Source organism: Pinus tabuliformis, chromosome Q (assembly GCF_031772625.1).
Source record: "Pinus tabuliformis cultivar Carrire ecotype Pingquan chromosome Q, CPIR1, whole genome shotgun sequence".
Lineage (NCBI taxonomy): Eukaryota > Viridiplantae > Streptophyta > Pinopsida > Pinales > Pinaceae > Pinus > Pinus tabuliformis.
The window spans coordinates 1,121,180,419-1,121,195,692 of NC_142296.1; the positions used below are offsets into that span (position 1 = coordinate 1,121,180,419).

Genomic DNA, 15,274 nt, shown 5'->3' on the forward strand with positions numbered 1-15,274 from the left:
AACCAACAAATATGCATTTCTCTCCTTTGTTGTCCAACTTATTTCTTATTTCATCTAGGACATGTGCAAAAGGCACACATCCCAACACTCTTATATGAGTATAACACTATGTTTTCTCCCACTCCATGCTTCTTTAGGAATCATGTTCCTTACACTTTTGGTTGGGAATCTATTTCTAATGTAGTTCGTGCATGTTATAGCTTCAACCCAATATTCATTTGGAAAATGCTTTTCCTTTAACATATTCCTTGCCATTTCCATAATTGTTTTGTTTTTCATTTCAAAAACACCATTTTGTTGAGGTTTGTACCTTATTGTAAATTATTTGTGAATTCCATGCTTCCTGCAAAAACATGGGAATTCATTTGAGATGTATTCACCACGTCTATCAGTTTTAAAAGATTTGATGTATTACCCACATTGATTTTCAACAAGAGCCTTGAATTGATGAAAGTGATCAATTCCTTCATTTTTATGTCTCAAAAAATAGACCCATGCCTTTCTTGTATAAACATATATGAATGTTAAGAAATAATCACTTACTCCAATTGATGATTTATGCATTGGTCCATAAAAATTTGAATGGACAATGTCCAAAGGTGCTTGTTCCCTTATTGCCTTTCTTGCTAGAAATTATTCTCTATGTTGTTTTCCCAAAATGCATCCTTCACATAAGATGTATGTTTTTTATATATGTGACAAACCCTTTACCATGCATTTCCTTTGTAGTAAGTTTAGACCTCCAAAGTTGAGATGTCCAATTCTTAGATGGTATTTCCAGCTTTCATCTTTGATCTATGCATGAAAGGTTATTTGTGTGATTGCTGCAATTTTTCCTCCATCTTCTTGTGGATTCATTGAGAATTGTGCTTGAGCACCCTCTACCTTTAAATTTGGTTTTACCCTTAGGGGGCAACATTCTACTACATGTCATTTGAACCTTTGTAATTAGTTGTTTACCTAGAAATTTATCCAACATTGTGCATTCTCCATTTTTTTAAATGACCTTATACCCCTTTTTCATAAGTTGTCTAATACTTATCAAATTATGCTTTAGACATAGAACAAAATACACATTTGAAATATACTTTCTCTCCCCCCTTCTTGGTTAGAATATTAACATTTCCTTTACCCATGACTGACACTTTATTATCATTCCCTAATGTGACTTCGGATTTTACACTTTCATCCAAACTAGAAAACATGTATATGTTCCCTATCATGTGATTGCTACAACCTGAGTCTAAAAGCCATATATTCTTTTGCTTATTTTGTGCTACATTGCAAGCTAAAAACTTATGGGCTTGATTTTGATTTTCCTTTGTAAAACTTGCATTAGGTTGACCAAGATTGTATTGTTTCTTTCTACATTCACTTGCATAATGCCAATAATTCTTGCAATAATGATATTGGACTTGAGACTTATCATACCTTTTACGTTGTGCTTGGTTTTGGCATGAATTTTGACTTGTATTTTGATTGTTGCCTATTCCACTTGAGGTTGAAGAGTTGCTTCTTCCACCTCTATGTGGATTTCTTCCTCTACCTCTAGTATTTGATCTTCCTCTACCTCTAGAATTTGATCTTCCTCTACCTCTACCTTGACCAACTTAGACTTGTGTCTTGAAATCATTTTCTAATGAAGACTTTTTTGTTCCACTCAACCTATGTTCATGAGAAATAAGTGAAGCATGGAGCTCATCCACTGAAAATTTTGAGATGACATTTTTTTGATCTATGACCACAACAATAGAATCAAACCCTAATGGTGAACTTCTTAAAATATTTTAAACCACTCTCATTTCTTCAAGTGTCCCACCATGTGATCTGATTTCAGCTACCATTCCAATAACTTGTGGAAAAAATGAGTCTATTCTCTTAGGCTCCTTCATACATATTGTTTCAAAATCTCTTCTCAGCATTTGCAACTTTGTTGTCTTCACCTTTTCCATGCCTTAATATGCTGTCTAGAGAATGTTTCACGTTTGCTTTGACTTTTTTGTTGCTGCAATCCTTGGAAAAATACTCTCAGACGCTACTTGGAATATGTAGAATAGGACTTTGGAGTCCTTCTACTTGTTGTCTCTTAGAAAATATATCTCTACTTGTGTCAATGCATTGTATGTTGTTACATCAACTGGTTCTTGGAATCCATTCTCTACTAAATCCCATATATCTAAACAATGTCTTCTTTGTGATTTCCCAATAATCATGGTTCCCGCCATTAAATTGAAGAATTTGTGGATTTGGCAATTTTGGGCTTAAAGTTGCCATTAGTCACTAATAAAAACTTTATCTTTGTAATTCAAACAGACCTTTGGCTCTTTGTACAGTTGTAACAATTTTCTCTGATAATCCCTACACTGGTAAAAACACAGTTACCAATCAATCTGGAATTGTACTGAGTTCTCATTTTATAAAGTTGCAAAAAATCATCCGATTTTGAAAAGTGTTGATTCATAATAGACCTTTTTATAGCATACTTCTGACACTTTAAATTTTCTTATGTATAAAGTATGCACATTTTTTTTTAAATATTAGTGATTTTCATGTTAATTTTGAAAAGTGTTGATACAACATCAACCCCTTTTTTGGGTGGCTTATTTTTGACACTTTAAATTTTTTGATATAAAGTATGGATAATTTTTTTAAATGTTGGTGATTTTCATGCGGATTTTGAAAGTACCATCAACCTTTTTTTGGGGCCATATTTTTAACACTTTAAATTTTCTTATGTCCTAAGTATGCACAAATGTTTTTTAAGTGTTGGTTATTTAACTATTTTTCAAGTTGTCTTATTCCTATCTGTGTTTTTCATCTTAAAATGTTTATTTTTAAAGGTTTTTCTAAACTTTTGTTTTATGTTTTTCTTTACACAGTTTTTTTTATAATAAAATTTCAATTTTTTTTACAAAGCTTATAAAAAATAATAAAATTAATATTTTGAGGTTAAGATATTTATATTTCGTTAATTAATACTTCAATACACATAAAATAATTGTCACTAAAAAATACTAATTTTAAACTGTCAATTAAAAATACACATTTTGCATACAAATATAATTTGAAAACACGTATTTCAAGACATTTTCACTAAAAATGACATGTTAAATAAAAATAATTTTATGGAAAATATGAGTAAAAAAATTGAAAAATTAACAAATTATATGAATTTTATATGCAAAGAAAATCACATTTAAAGTTTTTTTTTTCAAAAGAAAAATAATTCACATAAAATTTTAAATTATAAAAAACAATATATATATATATATAAACAATAAATAAATAAAATATTAAATATAAAAATAAAAAACATATAAAGTAAAATTTTAAAAACCCAATTAAAAAAAAAACAACAACATAAATTAAGAAGAATAACAACATTAAAAGGAAAAACATAAGAAGAAAAATAAAAACACCAAAGTTTTTTAAAAATAAAAACGTTAATAATAATAATAATAATAATAATAATAATAATAATAATAATAATAATAATAAATTAATTCTTTTTGTTTTTATTGTTTTTATAATGTATTTTTTTAATTTATTATTTAATATTATTTTTCAAATTTGTTTGATGGTTTTTTTAGGTTTTTTTTTTAATTTTTTTTTTCAATGTCTTTTTAAGGTTAAATTTACTTTACTTATTTCATTGTAAGATATTATGATTTAAATAATTTTTTTAATTTGTTTATTTTTTAACTATTCAATTTGCTTTTTTTAAGTGTTAAATTTTTGAATTGTTGAATATTTTGTTGTGTTAGAGTCAAGATAATATGGAGAATCACATCATTTTCTTAAATAATGTTTTTTTTAAATATTTTTTTTTAATGAGTTAGTTTTTTTTTAAACATTTTTATGTTTGATTTTTTTGTGTTTTTAATATTGTTTTTATGTTTACTCTTTTTAAATATTTTTTTATTTATTAGTTTTAAACATTTTGTTTTTTTTAGTTTTAATTACTTTCAATTTTTCAATTGTTTTGTATTATTCATTTTTATTTATTTATTTATAAAGAGGTTGTGTTGATCATCAACTAGTAGTTTGGCCCCATGATGTGTTAATTTAATAGTTGATTTTAAAATTTTTGTGATAATGGATCAAGTCCGCCACCATAGTGTGTCAATTTTACAGTTGGTTTTTAAGATTTCATTGCAATGGGTCAAGTTCACTTACACTGTGTGTCAATTTGATGATTGATTTTAAAATTTTAGTTGTGATGTGTAAAATTGTCTTAAGCTAAGATTTTAAAATAGTTATACTTTAAGCATTTAAAAAAAATTACTCTTAATATAATGACTATTTCATTCATCTTTTTTAAAGTTTTTTTGGTCATTATAATTTTGTCATAATGCCATGAGTGAAATATGTTGAAAACTTAAGGTTTTTTTTGTTGTCGTGATATTTGGTTTTAATTCCATAATTGAAAATTTGTCAAAATTTTAAGCTGTTTTTCTGAGTTATGATATTTTATCTTTAATATTATGGTCGAAAATAGTTATGAGTATTATATCTTTTATATCATGGCTGAAAAATGTAGGAATTTTAAGGTTTTTTAAAGATATTATATTTTATTAATGTCATTCTTGAAAATTGTTGGAAATTTAAAGTTTTTCGGGGTCATGATATTCTATCATTAATATCATTGCTAAAAAATGTTGAAAATTTACCAAAAAAAATGTTATTTCAACATCAACGCTTTTCCTTTCTAAAATGTTTTTTCATGTTTAAAATTTGATTTTGGCTATAATTTTTAAAAATGTTAAAATTTACACCATAAAAATATAAAAATATATATATATATATTTTATATTTTTTTTCATATTTTTTGGAATTTTTTTTAGGTTCGTTTAGTAACTTTGTTAAAAACCCATAATTACGTGCAGACAAAAACAAAATATTCCGCACAACAAATAAAAATAAATTCTAAAATGAAGCCCGGCTTTACAGAGTTCTTTCACGTCTCTCTTTTAGCTCCAAACAATGGTGAAAAACATAACTTCATAACATACATTTAAGCATACATTAAACTTTTATCTATATCTACATGACACCACAGCATACCTATTTTTTTTAAACATATGACTGCCCAATTACATATTTATTGCATAGAATCCATATTCCTTGTGAGCATACACAAATTAATTTCCCAGTATGTTAATTCAGCGCACACTACAATCAACCATTTAAGACTATAACAATTGCGCATAAATATTTAAAATGATTTTGATTGAGGGATGAATATTTAAAAAGATTTTGATTGATGGATGTTTTGTAGAGATGGGAGACTTGTATGCAGTTCAGTAATTCATTTAAATTGCAGTTTTGATTTACTCTTACTCTCCAAATATGGTGCGATCAAAACTTTTAATTGGTAATTGGGATTATTTCCAATGCATGAGAAACACGTCCCAAGAAAGAGATATGAAGAGATAACAAGGTAAAATTACACTGAAGTGAAGAATATATCCTAAAGTGGTGAAATTTTAGAAAACAAATGTAAAGATGGGGATTCATTTTTAACTTTCTTTGTTATTCTTCTAAATTAAAAATTTATATAATCAAGATAACTAGTATGTATATGGATTTTAATGGAGCATCATGTCACAATAAAACTTGGTAAGAGTTTATATAGTCAAGATAACTAATATAAAAGTGGATTTTGATAAAGCATCATGAAACAATGAAATTTGAACTTAGATAAGTAAGTTATTATTAAACCCTCCCAACTACTTAAAAAGGAAAAAGAAAATAATTATAAAGATGTGTCTAATATATTTTTCTGCAACATAATTCTTTAAATTGATTCTTGTGTTTCAGACTGATTGGATTAAACAAATTTTAAACACACATTGCAGATGTAGAGTCTAAAAAAATATGGTAAATTAGAGCAAATAATACATGTTAATTAAAAGTAAGGTAGAAATGATATACTTGAATAGAAAGATAACCCAAGGGTTAGCTCATTTGGTTGAGTTCCCGTTGTTAAGTACCTCGCTAGTTGGGAGGTCATGGGGTGAAATCTCCTCGAAAACCTTGGGGTTAGGCCCTGTTTGTTTGACTGGCCAGTAAATCCCTTCGAGTTGATGTGCCTAGTTTTTCTTGTTTGACTGGCGGGTAGATCCCTTCGAATTGATCTTCCTAGATTTTTCTTGTTTGACTAGCGGGTAGATCCCTTCGAGTTGATCTGCCTGGATTTTTCTTGTTTGACCGGCGGGTATATCCCTTCAGTTTGATCTATTTGACTGACAGGTAGATCCCTTTGAGTTGATTTGCCTAGATTTTTCTTGTTTGACTAACATGTATATCCCTTCGGGTTGATCTACTTAGATTTTTCTCGTTGATGTAGCAGCCACCAGTGTCTGTCAACTACCCTTATATATATATATAAAAGATAGGCTAACTAAGACTTTGTATCGATTCATTTTTCATATTAAAAATTTTGATTTAAAAGCTTCAGAGAATATATTGTTGAAAGACTTTTAATAGTTTATTATATAATGTAAAAATGATTTTAATATTAATTGTAATTAAAGTATTTTAATATTTATAAATATATTTTCATATTAAAATAATTGAATAAAAAATCTTTTATAATTTTTATATAAATATAAGGAAAATATATTTAACATAATAATTATAATAATAATAATAATTATTATTATTATAATATATATTCCAATCATATTATGTCTTTAGAAGGATCATATTGTTAATTGTGTAAATTTCTCTTAAATTGTAAAATTAAAGGAAAAGATTCCACTCTAAAGGATTTGATGCTTTTTAATTGCGTGATAGACCTAAAGTTTATATATATATATATATATATATATATATATATATATATATATATATTATTTCTGAATTAGCTGAGAATAAAATTTTAAAATTTTACTAAGATACATTAAGACCCACTGTTTTATAAATTCGTGGACCTTGAAAGTTTATATCTGATGAAGATTTTCTTTAGCAAATTACTTTTTCTTAGTTTTAAAAGTATTAATTTTATGAAAAATTTCAAGAAATGGTCATAGATTCCTCCCTCTTATTATAGTGATAAATGTTCTGATTAAGATTTTCTTTAGCAAATTACTTTTTCTTAGTTTTAAAAGTATTAATTTTATCAAAAATTTCAAGAAATTGTCCTAGATTCCTCCCTCTTATTATAGTGATAAATGTTCTATGGAATATGTTGAAAACTTAAATCTAAATCGTTAGTCTTTCATCACAAGTATGGGTTTTTATTTGTTGATTTCACCTTCGTAATTTGGTATAGTGGTCAAACCTTTAGCAACTTATATATCCATATTCAATTTATCAGGGAAATGTTAAAAGAAAAATAATATTTTCATTTCTAAATGTCTCATTGCTTTATCAATTTAATGTTTTCTTTCTTACCAATTGTTTTACAGAAAAACCAAACCCATATGTATAGATACCTTTATCATAATCCCATTGAAACTTAGCTTAAAATAGGAAACTTTTAGACTCTTATCTCTAAGGTTATTTGAATTTTATAAACTAATCTTTAAATAAAACTTTTGACACTTTTATGAGACCCAAAGTGCAGTAAAGACATTGAGCTAGGAGAAATTAATAGTCGAGATTTAACATAAATCAACTCACTTATTGAGTTGCTTATATCATATATAATGGTTTCAGCCTCCTACAATGTGCAAGGTAAACTATTGGTTGATTTAACATTGCTTGAGTAGGTTAGATTAGATTCATTTGTAATTGATGTTCCCCTAGTTTGAAGAAGTTGAGTTGGGTATATTGTCTTTTCATGTCCAAAGAATAGATATTAGGAGAAAAGGCATAATGTCTCAGAAGCTATGCTAATTTGGATCATATGAGGATGAACATTGGAAAATACTACATGGTTTAGTGTTCTACTCTTCTAGTGCTATAATGAGTGGCTATATTTAAGCCTAGTGGGTTTTTGCATAGTGTTCCATCTCTTTATCTATATTTGGTCAAGGAAAAGCAATCATCCATCCCATATGCATAGGTTATTCTTGGGATTGCTAATTTCAAAGGTTAAAGAGGCAGTTGTCGGTTGGAAGTTATGTATGTAGTGATGGTTATATGATGCAAGTACAACAAGCAACAACTAACTATGTCTTGCACTAAAGGTAGGGTGTGATCACCCTCAAAACTCAAATAGACAAAGGAAAAAAGTGTAGTTTCTCAATAGGTACCTATAATAGTTCCTCAAATACCAAGAGGGATGGAAAATAAGGTTATAATAGCTATCCAAGGGGCACCATAAGGTGACCATAAGTTGATGGTCACATAATATGGTTTGAGGGATCTTCACCAATCTTACATTCAAATTTCGTGATGGCCCAATGTATCTTATTAGGAACAATCATTCATGTTGGATTATGTTTTATAATTGGATCCTTCATTAAATGAAACAATTTAAGTAGGTTTATATTTGGCAAAAGTGGTAAGGAACATGTAAACAAGGAACTAATTTACTTATGGTGATACCCAACATTGCACTTTGTAAGACACTCCCACCTACAGTGCTACCTATAATAATGTATCCAACACTAATTAGAGACCCAATGCTCATAAAAAAACCTACATTAGTGACTTTTCACCTAGCAAAGGAATTCTAATTCCAGGAATGTTTCCACTTCTCACAAGTTTTCCAATGGAAGGAATGCTCCAACTAACTATTGGTATAAATAGAGGGACATTTTCTCCACTACAAGGACATTAATAGAGGCATTTATTCCACCACCTACCATTCCTATAGATATATTATTGCCTTGAATAAGAAAATTATATTTGGCTGGATTTCCACCCCAAACAACCAAGGTTTTAATAACATTCAACTTTCCTGGGCCAATATGTGGATTATTGCATAAAAGGTTAGAGAGGTTGTGCCTTAGAGGGAGCTAGCTCACTTGAACAATAAGTGAATCATTTGGATTTATAAGTGGAGGCTTGAAATTGGATGGAGTGTTATCCCACCATGATTGGTGGATCACAATCTCCTTGTAGAGGAGGAGGAGGAACCTCATCTATTTTTACAAGGATGCCTTGTAGAAAACCATTACCTTCTTCTTCAAACTTCTCCTAAACTTAATCCTAACCAACATGGTTCATTGTGGTATCTACTTCTAATTCACTTATGAGGATTCAAAAACATCAATTCTAGAGGCTAGTTAGAGGTGGCCCCATGAACTATCGAGGAAGGCCATGGTTGCTCCTTGGAAAACAGGGTGAATGATTAACCACTTCAAGCCCTCGAACATAAACAAGAAAACATTATGTTTTGGAAAAATAAGAATAAAAGAAATCTTATGGCCTTTTAAGAACACCAATTCACTTATCACAACTCTAAAAAAGCTTCTCTATGATGCCAACAAGTCAACATATTTTTCCAAAAGCTAGCTTGAGGGTATTAAATTTGAGGATCCAACTAATGAAGATAAAAATAGGTGTTTTCAACATTCAACCTAGGATGACAAGGATATAACTCTAAATAGTGAAGGTTCTAGAGAAAATTAATAATAAGATCACAAAGGAATTATCCAAGGTACATTCCCTTTCTTGAAAGAAGGAAACCTTTAAGGAGAATTCCAACAAAGATTAAAGATCCATTTGAGTACCACAAGCACTTTTCACTTGCATTAATTTGAGTAGAACCTAAATGATGCTACTAAATTTTCTTTGCGAACTTATCCAAAGTCCCTTGCTACCGTTCTACCCACTACTTAAGTGTGATGGGATATTTCAATCACTTAAATAAATTATGCCTCATGCATGATACTTGTGTTAGAGGAACTTTCCTTACATATATCTTTCACCACTATAGGAATTTAAAACCTCCCCAAACCTATTATGAAAACCCACTATTGTCTATATTTCTTTGAAAAGATCTCCAAACCTACTATAAAAATCCACTATTGTCTATATTTTTTTGAAAAAAAAAAATATTTTTTCATTAGGAACCTGCTATTAATTCTCTCTTTTACTTATTTAGCTAGATTGAGTTTATGGTGACCACAATATTTGATCAAAATTTGATTTTTGCACTTGTGGGATGTTGTCACTAAAATATTTTTATTTATTTATTTAGCTAGATTGAATATATACCAAGGACAACATTTCATAAAAAACAAAGTTTGCTCACTTGTGAGATGTGTTGTCATTAAAATTGAGCAAAACTAGGTAGAGCCTATTTTTATACCTAATAATCTATAAAAAAAAAATTATGTTTTTATCGAACCATTGACTCCCACTCTCAACCTATCCCCTAAACTTTGAACATCAAATATAATAAAGATCGAACCCAAAATCCAAGTAATATACACCTATTTCATGGAAATTTCAAGTTGTTGGTAACAATTCACTAATCCCCTTGCCCTTTAGTGTGAAATTATCAGTTTACATAGTGAGTTTGCTATAGTGGATCCTATTGATTTGTTTTCACGCTAGTGACTGCGGCTTTTGGAAAAATGCCTTTTCGGTGTTATCTATTCTTGGCTGAGCGATTCTAGCGAAGATATTTGAAATGTGTCCTAGATAGGATATACCCACCAATAGAAATGTTATGTGTCTTAGATAGGATATACCGAAAGATTTCAATCGAAGCTGAATTGCGCTCCAGAAGCACATCACTAACGCTTGAGAGGGATATATACTTAAATTTGACATAGTTTTTAATCTTGCAGAATTGAGACGCATTCTGGACTTTAGTTGGAGAGCCACTTCTTCAGCAGCGGTCCACATTTGGAGGCAACATAAAAATCTACCGTAGAGAAAACAGAACACAAATTTCTAGATGCCGATCAAGTGAGCTGCATTGCTTTAAATACAAATGTGTTTTCATTTAAATTGGAATTTGACATTCAATGGCTTTAATTTTTGTTGTTTTCTTACAGATAACTCAATTGAAAAAGTAAGAAATGCCCTCGAGTGCCAAAGAATGCTTATTGATGCTTGTTTTCTAGTACATTATAATTTGATCTTTCAAGTGTCAGGCAGTTCTTATTCTTATTTTAATGTTTTAAAAAGCTTCACTCAGTTTTATTTATGGAAAGTTTCAGGTAGTGTTAACATTACATTTTATTATTTTCTATTCTATGTTTTATTTTATGGAAAGTTTCAAATAATATTAACATTACATTTTATTACCTTCTATTATATGTTTTATTAGTATAAATATTTATAAACAAATTTTATTAATATTTCTCGTATCAATATGTTCAAAAATGGATTTTTTATATTTAGTAGTCATTTTATTCCAGAACAAAAAGATAAACTTTACTTCCCTTTATGTTTTTTAATCGGTCTTTGATGGTGTATCATATTTTTTGATATTGGAGTTTCGATGTAAGAAAGAAGAGCTCAGAATCAAAGTACTATTTGGAGATTTCATATTTATTATATTTGGATTATTGAGATTTTGATTAGTAGAACGGTAGAGTTGGATTATTGATGGTATTGAATCCATTTCCACCAAAAAAATAATTCAAACACTTTTTTGATAAAAAAATACCTAATTCTAATTAAAAATAACTTTCTAAGTGAATTTGTAATCTCTATAGACGAGCCCTTATTTAAATCTCTTCTTAAGCTTTTGGGTCGTGAAAATGACTTCTCTGCTCGTGACGCAGTTGGTACACCACAATTCTTTATTCCAAGTTAGACAATGCAAAGAGATCTTTCCTCGATGCTAGTGATATTCTGCTTTCATTGGCACAATTTTAACAGCTTCTAATGAGTTTTCCTGTGGTGTTGGAAATAAATATCCTAACCACCGCCTTAAACAGAATGAAAAACTCCATGCTTTGCCAGTCAACTGCTACACGGTTGCGATTTTGTTTGTAGTGGAAAGGACTGAAGTCAGAAGAAAAGTACATGGCTGACCATTCTGCAACACAACAAACAAGTTAAGGCATTTAATATATTTTGGTAAATAGATATGGGCAAGCATTCATTCCGCAACTATTGCCCACACTCCACAACACGAAAACCATTTACTAAGTAAAATCGCCCATCCTGCGTATTAATTTTGCTTTGTCATGTATTAATGTCAAATTTGTAGGTTGAGATAAATATGGATGTAAAAGTCATTTGTAATGTTGGGCAAGTTAGGGAGTGGGAGTCTGTGAGGAGAAAATCGTGGAGGAAATATTGGTGGGCCCATGAAAACTAGTTTTATAGAGTTTTACAGAAGTTTACTCCGCAACCTAGTGATGCGTAAATCCTAGTAAGTTTGTTGTGTTTTTCATTTGGAGCTACAACCTCCATTTATCAGGGGAATGTATTTCTTTATGTTTTAATATATAATATAAAGTGTGGCTAGTTGTGTTATGGCATTAATACTTCACAAGTAGATTTACAACAACCTCCTTTCATTTTTACTCTGTTTTGTCGTGAGCTATTTCTTGTGTTTAATTAAGTCTCTGTATGGTTGTGATTAAATTTATGTTTTAATTAAGTTCATGTGTGATTGCGATATCCACTCCGCAACAGATTTTGAGCCAGTTGACTTTGTTGCAACTGATTTGATCTTTATGTTTTAATATATAATATAAAGTGTGGCTAGTTGCGTTATGGCATTAATCCTTCACAAGTAGATTTACAACAACCTCCTTTCATTTTTACTCTGTTTTTTCGTGAGCTATTTCTTGTGTTTAATTAAGTCTCTGTATGGTTGTGATTAAATTTATGTTTTAATTAAGTTCATGTGTGGTTGCGATATCCACTCCGCAACAGATTTTGAGCCAGTGGACTTTGCCGCAACTGATTTGAGAGTGAAAACTCCTCTCCTCTGCCTCTAGGTAAAATTTATTTTTTCTAACATGCTATCAAAGCAGGTTAAATATTGTTAGTGTAAAAACAAGTGTTTTTACTAGCAATTAAAAATTGTTTTGAGGGCAGATTGTTTTTTAGCATGTTTTCCAAAAGGTAGAAATTTTTTTTACACTCAGAAATAGAAACATCAAGCACAAGCTATAATCCTTAAAGACCTCAATTTAATGGAAAAAATTATCATTATTGGGCTATTACAATGAAGGCCTTGTTTTCATCTCAAGACATTTGGGATTTCGTGGAGAATGGTTTTCCAGAACCAGCAAATGCAGTAGCATACAATGTCTTATCTCAAGCAAAAAGGGATTTGTTAAGGGACAACAACAAAAAGGATTCAAAAGCCCTGTTCTATATTTTCCAAGCAATTCATGAAATTATTTTCCCAAGGGTTATAGTAGCGACGAAGTCCAAGCAAGCATGGTACACCCTCTAGACAGCCAACCAAGGCATGGCAAAAGTCAAGACAACAAAACTACAAATGTTGAGAAAAGATTTTGAAACACTTTGTATTAAGGACTCTGAGTATGTAGACTCATTTTTTACACATGTAATTGGGTTGGTTACTCAAATCAGGTCTCATGAGTCATGGTGAGACACTTGAGGAAAGAAGAATAGTTGAGAAAGTTTTGAGAAGTTTGCCAGCAAGGTTTGATGCCATTGTTGTGGCCATATAAGAGACAAAGGATCTCTCATAGTTCTCAGTGGATGAGCTTCATGCATCACTGATTTCTCATGAACATAGACTAAATATAGCGACAAGCTCCTCATTGGAGCATGCCTTCAAGACAGAAGTTTCCTTTGGTAAAGGTTGAGGCAGAGCAAGATCATATACTAGAGGAAGAGGAAGACGCCCACACAAAGGTGGAAGAAAAAACACTTCAAGCTCAAGTGGAAGAGGAAGCAATCAAAATCCAAGCCAAGGCCCAAGCCAATGCCATTATTGTAAGAAGTATGGTCATTATGCAAATGAATGTAGGGAAAAACAATATGACATTAGTAACAAACCAAGTGTAAATTTCACAAAAGAAAATCAGAAGCATGATAGCATGTTTTTAGCTTGTAATGTAGCAAAAGAAAAACAAAGTGATATATGGTATCTAGATTCAGAGTGTAGCAACCACATGTCAAGGAACATAGAAATGTTTTCCAATCTAGATGAAAGTGTGAAATTTGAAGTGACATTAGGGACTGAAAACAAAGTCTCTGTCATGGGAAATGGAAGAGTCAATATCCTAACAAAGAAGGGGGAGAAGAAGTACATCTCAGATGTTTACTTTGTCCTCGGTCTGAAGCATATCCTCATAAACATTGGACAACTCATGCAAAAGGGCTACAATGTCTTCTTCAAAAATTATGTGTGCACAATTTTGGATAGGCCTCCAAGTAGACAACTGATTGCAAAGGTTTAGATGACAAACAATAGAACGTTTCTCCTAAATATAAGATTTGATATGCAAGAAGAAGGTGCACAAGCACAACTATCAATGAACTCACAAGAGGATGGAAGAAAAGATGCAGTTGTCACACAAGTAAACTATCAAGCAGAGGTAAAAGATGAAAACTAGTTATGTCATTTGAAATTTGGGCATCTCAACTTTGGACGTTTGAATTTGCTGCATAGGAAAGACATGGTGAAGGGATTACCACTCATAGAGAAACCGGACAGCCTATGTGAAGGATGCATCTTGGGCAAGCAACATAGAGAGACATTGTTAGCTCTGCTACAAATTCGAATAGTTGAGGGTCAAAGACAGCTTTTCCATATTGCACTGTGCTTAAAAGGAGCCTGCAGCAGTCATTTTCCTCCTTCTCCTTTGGTTTCTTCATACCCCATAGCCCTGCCTTCTCTGTTTCTTTTTCCTCGAAACCTCTTTGTTCCCTGTTCAAACACTATATTCCGCCTTTAATTTGCTGCATAAACCTATGTTCTTTAGGCTCTGAGCTCTACTTCTAAATCGCCATGTGACCCGACCATATGACTCGGCGCTCTCATTTAATCCTCCACTTGACCCCCACCATCAATCGCATCACGATCCATTGGTCTCCGTTATTTCTTTCGCACATTAAACCCTGTTCGTATCCCTGTCGTTGATTACATTCACCGCGAGATATAACGGTGATCACGCCTCCCGCTTTTGTTAAGTGCCCACACGTTAACGCACAATCGCGGCAGTTTTGCGCCCGTCATTTCAGCCATGTGTCGCGCAAAGACTAGATCGCGCGGCCATATACAGATACCGCCATCCTCCTGTGGGCGGTGCGGGGGATACCGCCCGTCGCTCAAAACCGTTCTCCCGTGCGTTATTCTCCTCGCAGCTTCCGCTTCCGTCAACCGTCAGATCTACCGTGTCTAGATCCAATGGCTTTCGTTCCTCCATCCATATTTCCTCCTGATACCCCTCATCTAGCAATCTCTGTCGTTGATCTATTCCATCCA

The 15,274-nt window shown here is 31.2% G+C and overlaps 1 pseudogene; it reads right to left on the bottom strand.

Moving 5' to 3' along the window:
• LOC149223459 (putative galacturonosyltransferase-like 5 pseudogene) overlaps window positions 1-15,025 on the bottom strand; it is a 70,997-nt pseudogene extending 55,972 nt beyond the window's left edge.
• Between the last annotated feature and the right edge of the window lie 249 nt (window positions 15,026-15,274).